General features: G+C 34.6%; 1 long non-coding RNA gene across 2 annotated transcripts in view; it reads right to left on the bottom strand.

The window, feature by feature from the left end:
* The window catches only part of LOC102163669, a 589,637-nt gene that overhangs the window by 506,901 nt on the left and 68,120 nt on the right, over positions 1-14,616 (bottom strand). Inside the window, exon 4 of one of the 2 annotated variants that reach the window (XR_002336496.1) lies at positions 12,870-13,526. The exons of the other annotated variant lie outside the window; for it this stretch is intronic. This is a non-coding gene — a long non-coding RNA (uncharacterized LOC102163669). Of the gene's footprint in view, positions 1-12,869; positions 13,527-14,616 lie in introns of those variants that run through there. 2 annotated transcript variants of the gene reach the window in all.

The following is a 14,616-nucleotide window of genomic DNA, read 5'->3' as shown; positions in this document are numbered from 1 at the left end:
ATTCAATCTGAAAATTTTCATACACGTAAGTGATCATTATCTTTCATATTGTCACCCCTTCTTGGTTTTTGTACTATTTACTGATAGTAACCTTTACAGCTCTAACAAAAGAGAAGGTACCTTCATTACGGAAAGTAGAGTGATAATATTCATATACTCCATATTTTAAATATGTAGTTTTCTCAATCTATTATTCATAGAAACCATAGTTAATGCACTAGTAGTAATGAACTACATAGGGTTGAAATAAAAACTTAAACGTGAATGAATATGGTATTTCTTAGGTTGTAACGAGGGAAACAGTCTTTAAGAACCTTAAGATGTTATACATCATAAGAGACACCTAAAGTCAGTTGAAGTCAAACCACTGTCTTTCATCCATAGATAATTAAAATGACCCCATGTTTCAAGACATAAGTCAAGGATTTTCAGGAGTACAGTCATCTTTAACGGCTAACCTTCAGGAAATTTTCTTCACAACCTGAGAAAGGTACTGAAAAGAAGCTTATGGACCAAGAAGAGAATTTAATGGGCTCTTAACCCCTTTCAATTGAGGTACAAGATGTGGGATTAGGAAATGGAGCAACTATTTAAGTCTCTTCATTCTATTTTTCACTCAGCTCAGAAAGAGTCCAGCTAGCAAAGCATAGTCACTTGAAATTGTATGTGAATCTTCATTCTTTTGAGTACTGAACTTTCACATTTATGAGAGCCTTATATAGATATCTCTAGAAACTAAAACCTTGATTTCTTATCTGTAAATTACTGCATTATAGTGACAGCAAAAGAGTGATTTTTAATGTTATAATAGTATCAGAATATTACATTGAAATAAATTAACATTTCTGCTGGGCTGAGAACACTATAAAATTAAAATGCCAACTTTAAATTGCAAAAGGGTTAATTTCCTGACCTTGACTATGTTTAATTGTTACTAATGGGTGTTATACTAATTAAACATGCCTCCTCAATAATTATATGAAGAAGCTGCAAAGCTTTTAAGACTCCTGCTAATCCAGCACCCTCTGGTTGCTTGTTCTAATTTGCTCATTTTAATGTACCAATTATGCGAATTAGAGCAAATAAACATGTGAAAAATCTCTCTTCTGAGACTCTGACCTCCAAATGTTTTGAATCATATGGAACAACCCTGTTCTAGCTCAATTATTCAGTTTCTAGAGTAGATTAAAGGATTAAAAGGCTGATTTATTTAGTTGTGAATAAGCAGATATATCTTGAGGTTTCCTACTTTTCAGTGTGAATTCTTAAGCACTAAATATTGTCATCCTGATCAAACCCAAAGAGGATTAAAATCAGATAAATGCATAATGAATTACTATACTGATTTTTTTTTTTTTTTTTTTTTTTTTAGTCTTTTTGTCTTGTTGTTGTTGTTGCTATCTCTTGGGCCGCTTCGGTGGCATATGGAGGTTTCCAGGCTAGGGGTCGAATCGGAGCTGTAGCCACCAGCCTACGCCAGAGCCACAGCAACGCGGGATCCAAGCCGCGTCTGCAACCTACACCACAGCTCACGGCAACGCCGGATCGTTAACCCACTGAACAAGGGCAGGGACCGAACCCGCGACCTCATGGTTCCTAGTCGGATTCGTTAACCACTGCGCCACGACGGGAACTCCATACTATACTGATTTTTAACAAAAGCTCAATAAAGGATCATAATATGCTAATGCTAGAAAAGAATATGACAGTTTTGCATATACTGTTTATGGCAAGCATTAAAGACCACATAAATATTATCATACATATGAAAGGAACATATTGTATCTTTTTAGAGTAATCAACTTATAGAGGCCTTTTATTATTTTGTTGTTTTATGTTGTGTATTTCTCTCTGTCTAATCTTTTTTCTCTCTTTTTACTCTTTTTTTTCCCCCAGGGCCGTATTTCCCACTATAGATATGAGGATAGTTTTCTTTTAAAGTATACATGATAGAAATATACAGAGTTGCTGGATCTCCCCCCTTTCCAGGTCAACTAACAGATAATGATCATTATCTCCACTTAGATTTAATGGTGCACCCTCCTGCCCGGTTCCCATAAACAAAAAGGCTGGCACACTGTTTTCTCCTCCGAATTGGTGCATAATGGGAAAATTAATGTTTCCCAGTTAGTAAAATGTCTCTTCGCCAAATAACTGAATCAGTATTTATGGGAAATGATTTAATAACTTTTGTTGTTTTATTTCCTTTTTGATTATAAAAACATAGTATGTCCAGTGGAAGTTTTATAAACTTTAAAAAATGACAGTCACTCATAACCCCATCATCAAAAAGATCCACTAAAAATATTTAATAGAGTTTCTGCTCCCTCTAGCTTTTTGTTTTTAAATATGTTTGATATTATAATATATATGATTTGATACTTAGTTACTTTGCTTCCTTTAAAATTACAACAAGAATTTTCTGATGTAATGAATAATATATGAATCCCATAATAACATCTATGATTTTAGGACTATCCAACAGCCCACTATATATGATGCTATATAACTCTTTGTTAATTCTTCTAATGTTTTGCACTGAGATTGTTTCCCAGATTTTTTGTGGATACATTTAACATTGTTCTGGAAACCACTGTTTACAGTCTTTGCCAGAAAACAATGTATTTTGATAGTGTTAAATAGAGAATGTTTTTATATATTTAGTGCAGATCCTGGCCATATGATAGGTTTTCAGTAGCTGTTCTGGGGATCATTTTTCTGGAAGCAGGTGTATATTACAGAATAAAAAGTGTCATAAGATGTTTAGAAGGTATTGATGTGGTAGGCCTCAATGCCTAAGTGAGATGCTAGCCATAACCCCCATGGTCTTCCTTATTGAAGTACCAGTTATTTCAGATGTTACTGGCTGGAATTCGTAAATTCCTCTCCTTCATCATAAATTCTTATTTCTGTAAACCCTCCTGTTGAACTCCTCAGAATATATCTTTGAGTTTTCTTTACTTGTGTCTTCTAGTATTATGTATTAAGTTCCATAATATTTTATGAAAATCATTTCCTCCTCAAAGATCCCAGAGTGAAGCTTATATCTCTGCAATAATAAATAATTTAATAATATTAAGTAATGGTTGAAAAAGGCTGAATAGTGACTCACAGCCTGTCCTAATCCCAGGAACCTGTGAATGCTATCTTATATGACAAAAGGGACATTGGGGGTGTAAATAAACTAAGGGTCTTGAGATAGAAAGATTATCATGGATTACCCCATGGGCCTGATAATTCAGGATGATGTAATCACTATAGTGCTTATATGAGGGACACAGGAGAGTCAGAGAAACAGAATAAGGCAATGTGATGACAGAAGCAGATCATGAGTGATGCTCTTATAAGATGGGGAATACAGGTGCCTCTAAACATTTAAAAAGTCAGAATCCCTCAGAACCTCCAAAAGGAACGAGCCCTATTGACAGCCTGGTTTTAGCTAATAAAACTAATTCTGAACTTTTGACTTCCAGAACTGTAAGAGAATAAATCTGTGTTATTTAAAGCCAGTAAGTTTGTGTTAATTTGTTACAGCAACAATAGGAAACTAATACAAGAGTAATTTATGTTCATCATAGAAAATCTGGTAAAGATGTAAAGAAGACAACATAAATAAATCATAAACAAATCACAGTTAACATGTTTGTCTACTTTCTCCTAAACATTTCCATATCAACATGTAGATCCACTTGCACACATAAAATATACATATGCACATATGCAGTCATACTCTATTATAAACATCCTGTATTGTGCTTTCTTCATGTAATAAAATGTTATGATTTTCAAAATTTATTAATTTTACTACATGATATTCCACCTATTTGTACAGCACCATTAATTTAACCAATTTTTTTTTTATTTTTTACTTTTTTTTGCTTTTTAGAGCCACACCCCGCAGCATGTTATTGCTGAGCCACAACAGGAACTTCTGAACAAATTTCTTATTGTGGACCAAGTGCTGTTTTTTTTCAATTGCTGCATTAAATATATATGCATTTATTTATATAGCATGTTTATATTATTTTATCCCTATATTAAAAAAATATTGATGTGAACACCATCTTTGTCCACATCTGATTATTTGCTAAGGTTAATCCCTAGAAGTAAAGTTACTAGTTCAAAGGCTATGTGCTTTTTTTTTTTTTTTTTTTTTTCTTTTTAGGGCCAAACTCATGGTACATGGAGGTTCCCAGACTAGGAGTTGAATCAGAGGTGTAACTGCCAGCCTACACCACAGCCAGAGCAATGCCAGATCCTTAACCCACTGAGCAAGGCCAGGGATCCAACCTGTGTTCTCATGGATGCTAGTCAGATTCGCTTCCACTGAGCCACAATGGGAACTCCAAAGGCCATGTGCATTTTTAATATATTTGATATAAACTTTCCTTCAAAAATGCTTTTCCAATTTACACATTGTCAAGCAGTGCATTATATAATCCATATTTAGAAACTCTAATTTTTCTTATTGCAGTATGTCATTTTGAAAGAAAAAATAGTTTATTATTACTATTATTTGAATTTTATTTCCAGATAGATTAAACATTCCCTTTATCATTACTGGTAGTTTGTACTTTTATTTGTCTTTTTTTTTAGGGCCACACCCATGGCACATGGAGGTTCCCAGGTTAGGGACTGAATCAGAGCTGTAGCCTCCGGCCTACACCACAGTCACTGCCATGCCAGATCCAAGCCATGTCTGCAAGCTACACCAAAGCCCACAGCAATGCCGGATCCTTAACCCATTGAGCAAGGCCAGGGATAGAATCTGCATTCTCATGGATACTAGTCCGTTTCATTAACCACTGTACCATGATAGGAACTCCTTGTAATTTTTAATGTATGTGAATTTCTATTCATAACCTATATCTGTTTTACCACTGGGGGCTTTTTAAAATTGATTTGTAAGAGTGCTTCAGATAATTATAATGATTACAATTTTATAAGATATATGTATATACATATTGGAACATATTATTTATAATATACTCCTTTTTGATTTTTGCTCGTTTGATTTTAAATGGCTACTCTCTGGTTTTACACCTTTAACATCGTAGTGTAAGAAAAATGTTCACTTTTTTGGTGTATTTTGTATTATGACTTTTAACACTAAGCTCTTAAAACCACTGAAATAGGTCCCTTTATATATGTTAGAAATTGTTCCATTTTCATTTATTTGATACTTTCCTTTCTCAAGAAACGTAATGTCATTTTCCTCTTCCTTTTCCTTTTCTTTTTCTCTCCCCTTGATGAATAATTCAGTTTTAAAGCTACTGATGGGATCAAGAAAGGCAGGCATCTGCTATGGACTGGAGATGTGAGGTGGAAGGTGAGGTGGCCCAGGCAGGAGGTCTGAGACCAAGAAGATTGAGGAGAGTGAATGTGCAGAAGGGCTTCCCAGAGCAGGGTGGCAGAACTTGAGCAAAGTCTCTGTCCAAGGGTAGCCTGGTGTGGGCAGGCAGAGTACCAATGACATGAGGAGAGGGACAGTGGAGGTGAGGAGGATGGCAGCCAGGTGCAGTGTTAGAGCCCTCGTAGGGTGAAGGGGGATCCGCTGGGCAAACAATGGCAGAAGCAGTGACAGATCTGTTACATATAGGGAAGTAATCACATCAGTAAATTAGCAATCTTGGTAGCCACGTATTTCATTTTTAGAAAAGGGAGTCACAAATACAGAAAGAGAGAAACTAGTATGAATTCTGCCAAGGAAACTGGCTTGGAGGCGTCAGTATGTGCTCTTGGCTTTCAAGCAGGTAAATGGAGAAATAAAATGGACACAGATGATGTGTGTGAATACACACATTACAATCTGTGCAGCTCTTTCCACTAAGAGAAAGAGACTGGGAGCAGCAATAACCTAACAGTAATGAGGGTACCTTGTACCCATGTCTTGATTCTACTAAAGAGAGACCAAGATACCTTATAAAGAAAAGTCTAATTCCAAAACTAAAGAAGGTAAAACACAAGATAAGCCCAGAATATACCATTGTGTCAGAAAGTCAAAAAGTTCTGAAAAAATGATAGGGACACATCAAAAGGACACTCTGAAGCCACACTGAAGGGGTTCCCACTGGCCATGTGGGACAATAAAAGCATTAAAATAAATATAGAAACAAATTATAACCATTGAATGAAATAGAGAACCATCAATCCATGCCAGCATAAGTAAATAAATAAATTGAAAGTTTAATGAGATAAAGAATATTTTTTATAGTTCCAAGTACCTCCTCATATAATACTTACCAGTTATAAAGTGAAAAGTAATAACTTTAGAATGGTCAACACCACTTAAATCAACTTATCAAAGGTAAGTACTACCAGTAGTAGAACAAAGGAAAAATATGTTCATCTGAAAGGATGGGGATAGAACAACAGTATTTCTGAAATACTTCAGCCAATGATGAAACTAATAGGCACACCCAAAATAATAGATGTTCCTTGAAATAACTGATCTATAGTTTTCAAAAGAATCAAGGTATGAAATACAAGGAAAGAATGAGAAACTTTTCCAAATTAAAGGAAAATGCAGAGACATGACAAGTAAATGCAGTATGTAAAACTGAAAGGAATCCCCCTGCCAACTGAAGAAACCTGAATGGGGTCAAAGATTAAATCAGTTAATGTCTGGATTTCCTTTGTTTTCAGGAAATACAATAATATAATATGAAAATAATACTTGCATGTTTTCCTCTTTTCAAGCCTTTCATGTCTTATCCAACTGGTTAGAACTTTTAAAAGTGCTTTTCCTTAAATATTCATGAACACAGAAGATACTCTTTTTTTTTTTTTTCTTTTTTTTTCTTTTTAGAGCTGTACTCGCGGCATATGGAAGTTCCCAGGCCAGGGGTGGAATCAGAGCTACAGCTGCCGGCCTACACCACAGCCACAACACGGAATCAAGCTGTATCTGCTACCTAAAACCACAGCTCATGGCAACACTGGATCCCCAACCCACTGAGCAAGGCCAAGAGTCAAACCTGAATCCTCATGGATACTATTCAGATTCATTTCCACTGTACCACAACAGGAACTCCCAAAGACATTCTTATATCATTTATGATTTTAATAAGACTATCTCTAATATTTAACTGTGAAAGTAACACTGGCTGTTTGTGTCATACTGAGAAAATACTTCCCCACTTCTAGATTATATTTTTCTATCATAAAAAGATTGTTTTTCTATATCTATTGAAATTACTATACATTTTCTCTGCATTGGGCTATTTAGTGTGATTTGATATATTAACATATTTACTTACAGTAAATAACCTGTACATCCTGGAATAAATTTTAACCTGGTTGCAGGTAATTAGTAATTAAATATACTGCTGAATTAGGTTTAATAATATTCACTTAAAGTTTTTCACCAGTATGTGAGAAATTTATCTGCACTATTTCATTATGCTTTTTACTCAAAGTTTTAGTATGAAACAATTCTAATGAAACAGGATTTATAATATTGTATAGTTTTCTATGTGCTAAAACAATTAATTTATCTCTCAATTATACCCTTTTCCAAATCATTAGTTCATAGTTTTATTTTTAATAATCCTTTTCTTTGCATATCCTAGATTAAGGACACAGTGAAAGGCTGTTTGGCTTTCCAGGCCAAATGGTCCTTGTCACAATGATTCAACTCTACCCTTGTAATACAAAAGTAGCCATAGACAAAAATGAACGAACATAGCTACATTTCAATAAAACCTTATTAACCAAGACAGATGGTGGGCTGAAAGTGGCCTATGGACTATAGTTTGCCAACCCCTGCTTTATTTTAGATATTCTTTTTGTAACTTCTTCAATGTAATTTTAAATTTAAAAATTTTTCATTACTATTTGACGCACATAGAGATATTTATTTTCTTCTGAGTGTAACTCTGGAAATCTCTCATATGTGTTGATATATGTAAGCATAATATTCTTACCAGTGATATTTTTACATTTTACATAATTTACATTTATATTTCCTCTTGGTCTAAGAATTATTTAGAAAAGTTATCAGTTTAATCTTTAAATATTAGAAAATAAAAAGCTTTGATTACAGGATTACCATATGGAAATGGTTGTATTTCCTTACACTAACAAGGAAATATTATAAAGAGTATGTAAACATATAATCCCTTTTATTATTGCATCAAAAAATATTTAGGAATAAACCTCACCAAGGAGAGGGAAAGACTTATATGCTGACAACTACAAAGCATTAATAAAGAAAATTTAAGATGATTCAAAGAAAGGGAAAGGTATCTCATGCTCTTGGATTGAAAAATTAATAACATTAAAATAGCCACAATACCCAAAGCAATCTACAGATTTAATGCAATCCCTCTAAAAATACCAATGACATTTTTCACAGAATTAGAAAAAATAATCCCAAAATTTATAGGCAACCATAAAAGACCCAGAATTATCACAGCAGTCTTGAGGAAAAGGAGCAAAGAAGGAGGCATAACTCTCCCATAGTTCAGACAATGTTACAAAGCTACAGTAATCAAAACAGCATGGTGTTGGCACCAAAACAGACATATGGATACATGGAACAGAATAGAAAGCCAAGGAATAAACCCATACACATCTTGACAATTAATCCTTCAACAAAGGAGGCAAGAATATACAGTGGAGAAAAGACAGTCTCTTCAGCAAGTAGTATTGGGGAAGTTGGACAGTCACATGTAAATCAATGAAATTAGAACACACCTTCACACCATACACAAAAATAAATTCAAAATGGCTTAAAGACTTAAATATTAAGTCAAGACACCATAAAACTCCTAGAAGAGAATATAGGGAAACATTCTCTGACATAAATCATACCAATGTTTTCTTAGGTCAGCCTCCCAAGGCATTTGATATAAAAACAAAAGTAAACAAATGAGGCATAATCAAACTTACAAGCTTTTGCACAGCAAAGAAAACCATAAAATGAAAAGACTGCCTACAGACTGGGAGAAAATATTTGCAAATGATGCAACTGACAAGGGCTTAATTTCCAAAATAATCAGCTCCTATAATTCAGCAATAACAACAACTTTAAACCAAACAACTCAACTGAAAAATGGACAGAAGACTTAAATAGACATTTCTCCAAAGAAAATATACAGATGGTCAATAGGCATATGACCATTAGCTCATCATTGCTAATTATTAGAGAAATGCAAATCAGAACTACGATGAGGTATTAACACCAGTCAGAATGGCAATCATTAAAAAGTCTACAAATAATAATTGCTGGAGAGGGTTTGGAGAAAGGGGAACCCTCTTACACTGTTGGTGGTAATGTAAATTGGAAAAGAGCATGGAGGTTCCTTGAAAAACTAAAAATAGATTTTTCATATGATCCAGCAATCTCACTCCCAGGTATATGCCCAGGAGTGAAAAAATTTTAATCCAAAAAGACACATGCATCCCTATGTTCACAGCAGTGCTATTTATAATGCACTGGAAACAACCTAAATGTTGATCAACAGATGAATGGATAAAGAAAATGTGATATATATGTATACATGGAATATTACTTAGCCATAGAAAAGAATGAAATAATGCCATTGGCAACAACATGAGATTATCATACTAAGTGAAGCAGGCCAAAGAGAAATATCATATGATATCACCTACATGTGGAATCTAAAATATGGCACAAATGAAGTTATTTACAAAACAGATACATACTCAGACACAGAGAACAGACTTGTGGTTACCAACTAGGGTGGGAGGAGAGGGAAGGATTGGAGTTTGGGATTAGTAGATGCAAACTCTTATATATATGAGATGGATAAACAAGATCTTACTATATACCATAGGGATCTATTTTCAATGTCCTGTGATAAATCATAATTGAAAAGAATATGAAAGATAATACATATATAACTGAGTTACTCTGCTGTATAGCAGAATGTATACACAGCATTGTAAATCAACTATATTTTGATAAATGTTTAAAAATGGGGCTTTGAAAACAGCAATATGGATAAGAATAAATAAGGGAACACAATAAGTGGCATTTTAGTACCTGCAATAGCCTGTATTTCAATGCGAGTATGACAGGCTCAGAGTTTAACCCATTGTCTTGTGTTACCAGAAGAGCTTTTTAGATACACAGTTGCCAAAGAAATTACAGGATAGAGGTTATTAACCATAAGACAAACGTACTAAATGATGTCCACATGATGGCCAGAGAGAATGGCTTTAGATTAAGAAATTCTCTGAAAGAATATGAAAGAAAATACTTCTAGAGAAACAGAAAGGAGAGTCATAACACAACCCTGCAAAACTTGGGGGATGGTCAAGTTATTATTCCTTTTGTTTTCTTATGATTTCTTTCTTGTATTATGGCCAGAGAATGTGTTCTCTACAATGGCTGCATTTTGCAAGGTATTAGCACTTCCCTGTTGCTCAATATACAACCAACTTTTTACAAGTGTTTTATGAAAAGAGTTGGGAAACAAATGCTAAATCTCTGCAGGGTACTGGCTTATTTATGAGTTCATTTGTGTTTCTGATATCTTCAGGATTATAAAAATATTCACTTCATTAGTTAGGTTACTTTCAACTTCTCTTAGATTTCTACTAACTGCATACTTTGATTATTTTATGCATTTTGATGTTGGTTATTTTTATGCAAGAGATACTAATATTTGTATTTTCTTTGAAGATTGTGCCCTTCATTAATAATGTAATAGTGTTGGTGCATTTAATATGTTTGGCATTGAATTCTACATGTTTGGTATTATTGCTACCACTGCTACTTTTTATTTTAATGAGCATTGCATATCTTTGCTCATTCTTTGCTGTCAACTTTAGGGAATAATTTTTGCAACATTGTATAATTTTATTTTTTTGTATATCATGCAGTTATATAACCTTTTCTGTGGGTAAGAGAGTTGATGTCAGTTTTTCCTTATTTTCAAACATAGTTGGTCATTTTAGTCAGAATCTGAGAGGGAGAAGAGACATTAGCATTCACGTAACCGTGTTACTTTGAGGTTAACTAAGAATCCCTTTTTATGCCATAAAGTCACATAGGTTTTATGGACTTTTTAATGTCCAAGTGGAATTTCCCAGATGAAAATCTCAGCGTTATTTTTTGGTGAATAATTCCCAGCAAGTTTTACAGATAGAAGCCTAATCACTAACTGTCAATGAGTCAAATTTATATTTTGTGTAAACTTTTAGCATCTTTTCTGGCCAGATAATGAACAAACAGGGACGGGGATAGAGTAAGAGCACTGGATATGACTTAACCCAAAAGTTTCAATGTTCCGGGTTCTTGTAAATTACATCAATGTTTATCTCTTACTACTATCAAGAGCATGAGAAGGGGACAAGAGAGTTAGTCAGATCTATGAAAGAAAACAAATAGTTTTCCTCATGTCACACTTTAAAAACATGCATTATCAAGACCCCAGGGGACACTAGGATGAAAAAGAGAAAATAAATCCTTCTTTTTCTCATTCAAATAAAACTAAAAAGAAACTACTGGCTTCTTTTCTCCATGGTATATATATATTTTCACTTATTCAATTACTTTCTATAACAATGATCCAGACTCTAACACCCTTTGGGGACTGTCTTCTGATTGGAAATTCACAAAGCAATCCCCAAGAAGGTGAGCTGTTATAAGCTTTATGGATAAGAACCGAGATGGTCTCTGGTTGTAAACTCTATGGCCACATCATCGATTTAGTGGCTCTACTCTCAAATTGTGCTAGCTGAATTATGGGGACTGAAGCTGTTCTGCCTCTGCCAGACCATATTCCTCTAACCTTTCTGAACATGAAGATGTCTAACTCCCATATTACAGTCTCAAGAGACTGTGTTTTTTCCTAAGTGTGTACCTAATACTTATAGGGGCTGAAAAGATAAGAAAAAAAATATATGAGCAGAAAGAGAGTAATTCATAGCTATAACCACAATTCAAAATAGAGAAAATTTGAAGGTTGGAGATTTACTATGTTCTTTTATGACTTTCTGCTATCAGGCTATTTCTACAATAAAAAAAAAATTTAGATGCATAAACTGAATGTCACTAAGGCACACTATCTCAAGGTAGTGCAGCACTGAAGAACTATGGAATTCTTGAAGAGACAGGCATTCAACAGAGGAATTACACTGGGGGAGGCAGCAAGCTGTAAAACCTTCTTTCCCCTTTTGGAAGGTCATTACAGTGAACTCATCCTCCTTTATGTTAGGAAGAGAAAATCAAAGGGAAGATTCCCAGACACTAACACTACAATCCTACTGCCATCCTTAGGTTCCCTATTCAGTCTTGGGGTCTAGGGGGTGATGATCCACAAGGCCTATATGTGTTGTACATAAACACTAACACAACAGCAGTATCAAATTTTTTTTGTCAGGCAATTAAACTTTATGCCAACCTAATTCAATTTTGCTGCTGTTTTATTAAGTCTTATGGAAAAAAAATTCTTTTCTCTGGTAAATCACAAGTTTCACAACACATTTCTTAATACAAGCTCCTTGTTCTGCTATTTTGATATATTAAATATCCAGCAACGAATTTCTGGGGTCATAAATCTACAGTGATAAAATTAATCCTATTTCTGAAGACAAATAAATATTTTATTGCGGTTTTATGAGCTTTTGTTCTCTCTTCACTTGCAAGTAGATGTTGTTTAGTGGTACAAAGACATTTTGCTTCTGTAAAATGTATTAGAAACAGTATAGTAATAATAGAATTCACATCTACAAATCTGTTGTGAACCCTTAAGATAGAAAATTCAAGCACATCTCTGCCCTCAAAGTTATCAGGAGTAATTTGTCAACAGAAAATATCCAATCATTTTATTCAACACAATTTATACCCTAAAATCTTTCGTATTTCCACTGTGGGCACTAATTCTGTTTGTGACACTTTTTTTTTTTTTTTTTTTTTGGTATTAGCAAAAAATTTGAGTTACCAGTAGGGAAGAAAGAAAAACAAACCAAATACCCAAATATTGTTCTTTTAATTCTCCATAGGGCACAGACTTTGGAGGTTACAAGGAATTGCAAAGGTTGGGAGAGAGGAAAGCTAAGGTATGAAGTGGCTCTCTGATTTCTGCAGAAACTTTAATTTAGTTCATCTAAACAAGAAAGTCTTCCCAAAAAAATAGAAATTTAGTATGTGAAGATCAAGTAGTATGTAAAGATCCCATATACTACAAAAGGAAAGTTTAGAGATGGGAGATACCTACCTCGAAATTATTTTACACCAGAAAAGGAAGTCATTCATAGCTAAGACCAGGCTTAAATTATCTGCCAGCCAATCCCTTAAATTCAGTACCATTTCTATCATAGTGCATTAATTGCTAAACATTATGTAAAAAATGTTGTTAATTTGGATTGGGCTAACACCTACAGGCATCTTATCCAATGAGTATTCCAACCTGCTCATTATATGTCCTGGTCTTTGGCCACTTCCACAATACAGTTGTGTTTAGGAGGTAGCTTACTGCTTTCCAGGTCCACACCCTTTCACTCCAGACAGAGTCTCTTCTTGAATTAATTTTCATTCTCCCCAAGCACAAATTCTGTGGGCAGGGAGGCATAATTAGAGGTTGAACTATTCAAAGCATTTTTATCTCTGGCAGGAAGTAATGTGCATATGCCAACTTCACTTATATTCTGGTAAATTACAAAGAACACCTAAATAATTTCCAAAGGACCAAGTAGACAAGAGATATGAATATAATGATGAGTAAGGGGAAAAGTGAATACAATAGGGAACTTCCACACCCAACCAATACAGAATAACAGGGATCTGATTAGCCCTTCTCACCTGAAACATACACACACAAAAGAAAAGAAAAATATGACACAAAGGTTTTTGAGACACTGATCAGGTAAGGAAGGAAAATGATCTTTCATGATGAGAAACAAAATAAGATGAGCCCTACAACTGCCCCAGTTCTAGGACCTGGGAAAAAGTCTAGGTTGTAATGCACGGAAGGAGAACCCAGGTAGAGCCCAGGACAGATACTCTTTGAGTTGAGAAGATGGAATTGAGAGTCCAGGAAGAAGATGACTAGAGTTCCCAGAAAAAGTCTTGGGGAGGAGGAAGCCCTACAAAAAGAGAACTCTTTAATATAAACCCTAAATAAGAACCCTCATTTTAAACAACCAAACACATTGTTACTCAGCTAAACATTGTTTCCTAACCTCTTTTTCAGTTAGGTTTGGCTACAGAGCTATTTTGGCCAATGAGATAGAAGAAAATACTGTATGAGGAAACTAACAGACAGAAAAGGAATACCATCTGCTTACGGGTAGAAAGCAAGTATGATAGCTCAAATTAAGCAGTCTTATTGGACAATAAAGCAAAGCCACATGAAGGAATCTGGACCGTCATGGTTTTTGCCCACACAGATAATCAATAGATCTATTTGGGTCTCAGTCATTAGTCCATACAGACTGCCAAGATTATATAACTGAATTTCATATACATGGTTCATTCACATCTAGAGGTGCTCTTCCTTTCTGCAAATGCTTGATTTGTACTCTTGGGCAAATGGAGTTTATTCTGTTGCTCCTATCTATAACATAATATTAGGCCATGTGAAATTCAATGGAGAGGTAGAAGGTCTAGACAAAACAAGGCATTTTTACTCTTGGAATCTGCTC

Source organism: Sus scrofa, chromosome 1 (assembly GCF_000003025.6).
Source record: "Sus scrofa isolate TJ Tabasco breed Duroc chromosome 1, Sscrofa11.1, whole genome shotgun sequence".
Classification (NCBI taxonomy): domain Eukaryota; kingdom Metazoa; phylum Chordata; class Mammalia; order Artiodactyla; family Suidae; genus Sus; species Sus scrofa.
The sequence above is the reverse complement of the archived record's forward strand: the minus strand, read 5'-3'. Positions and strand labels throughout refer to the sequence as shown.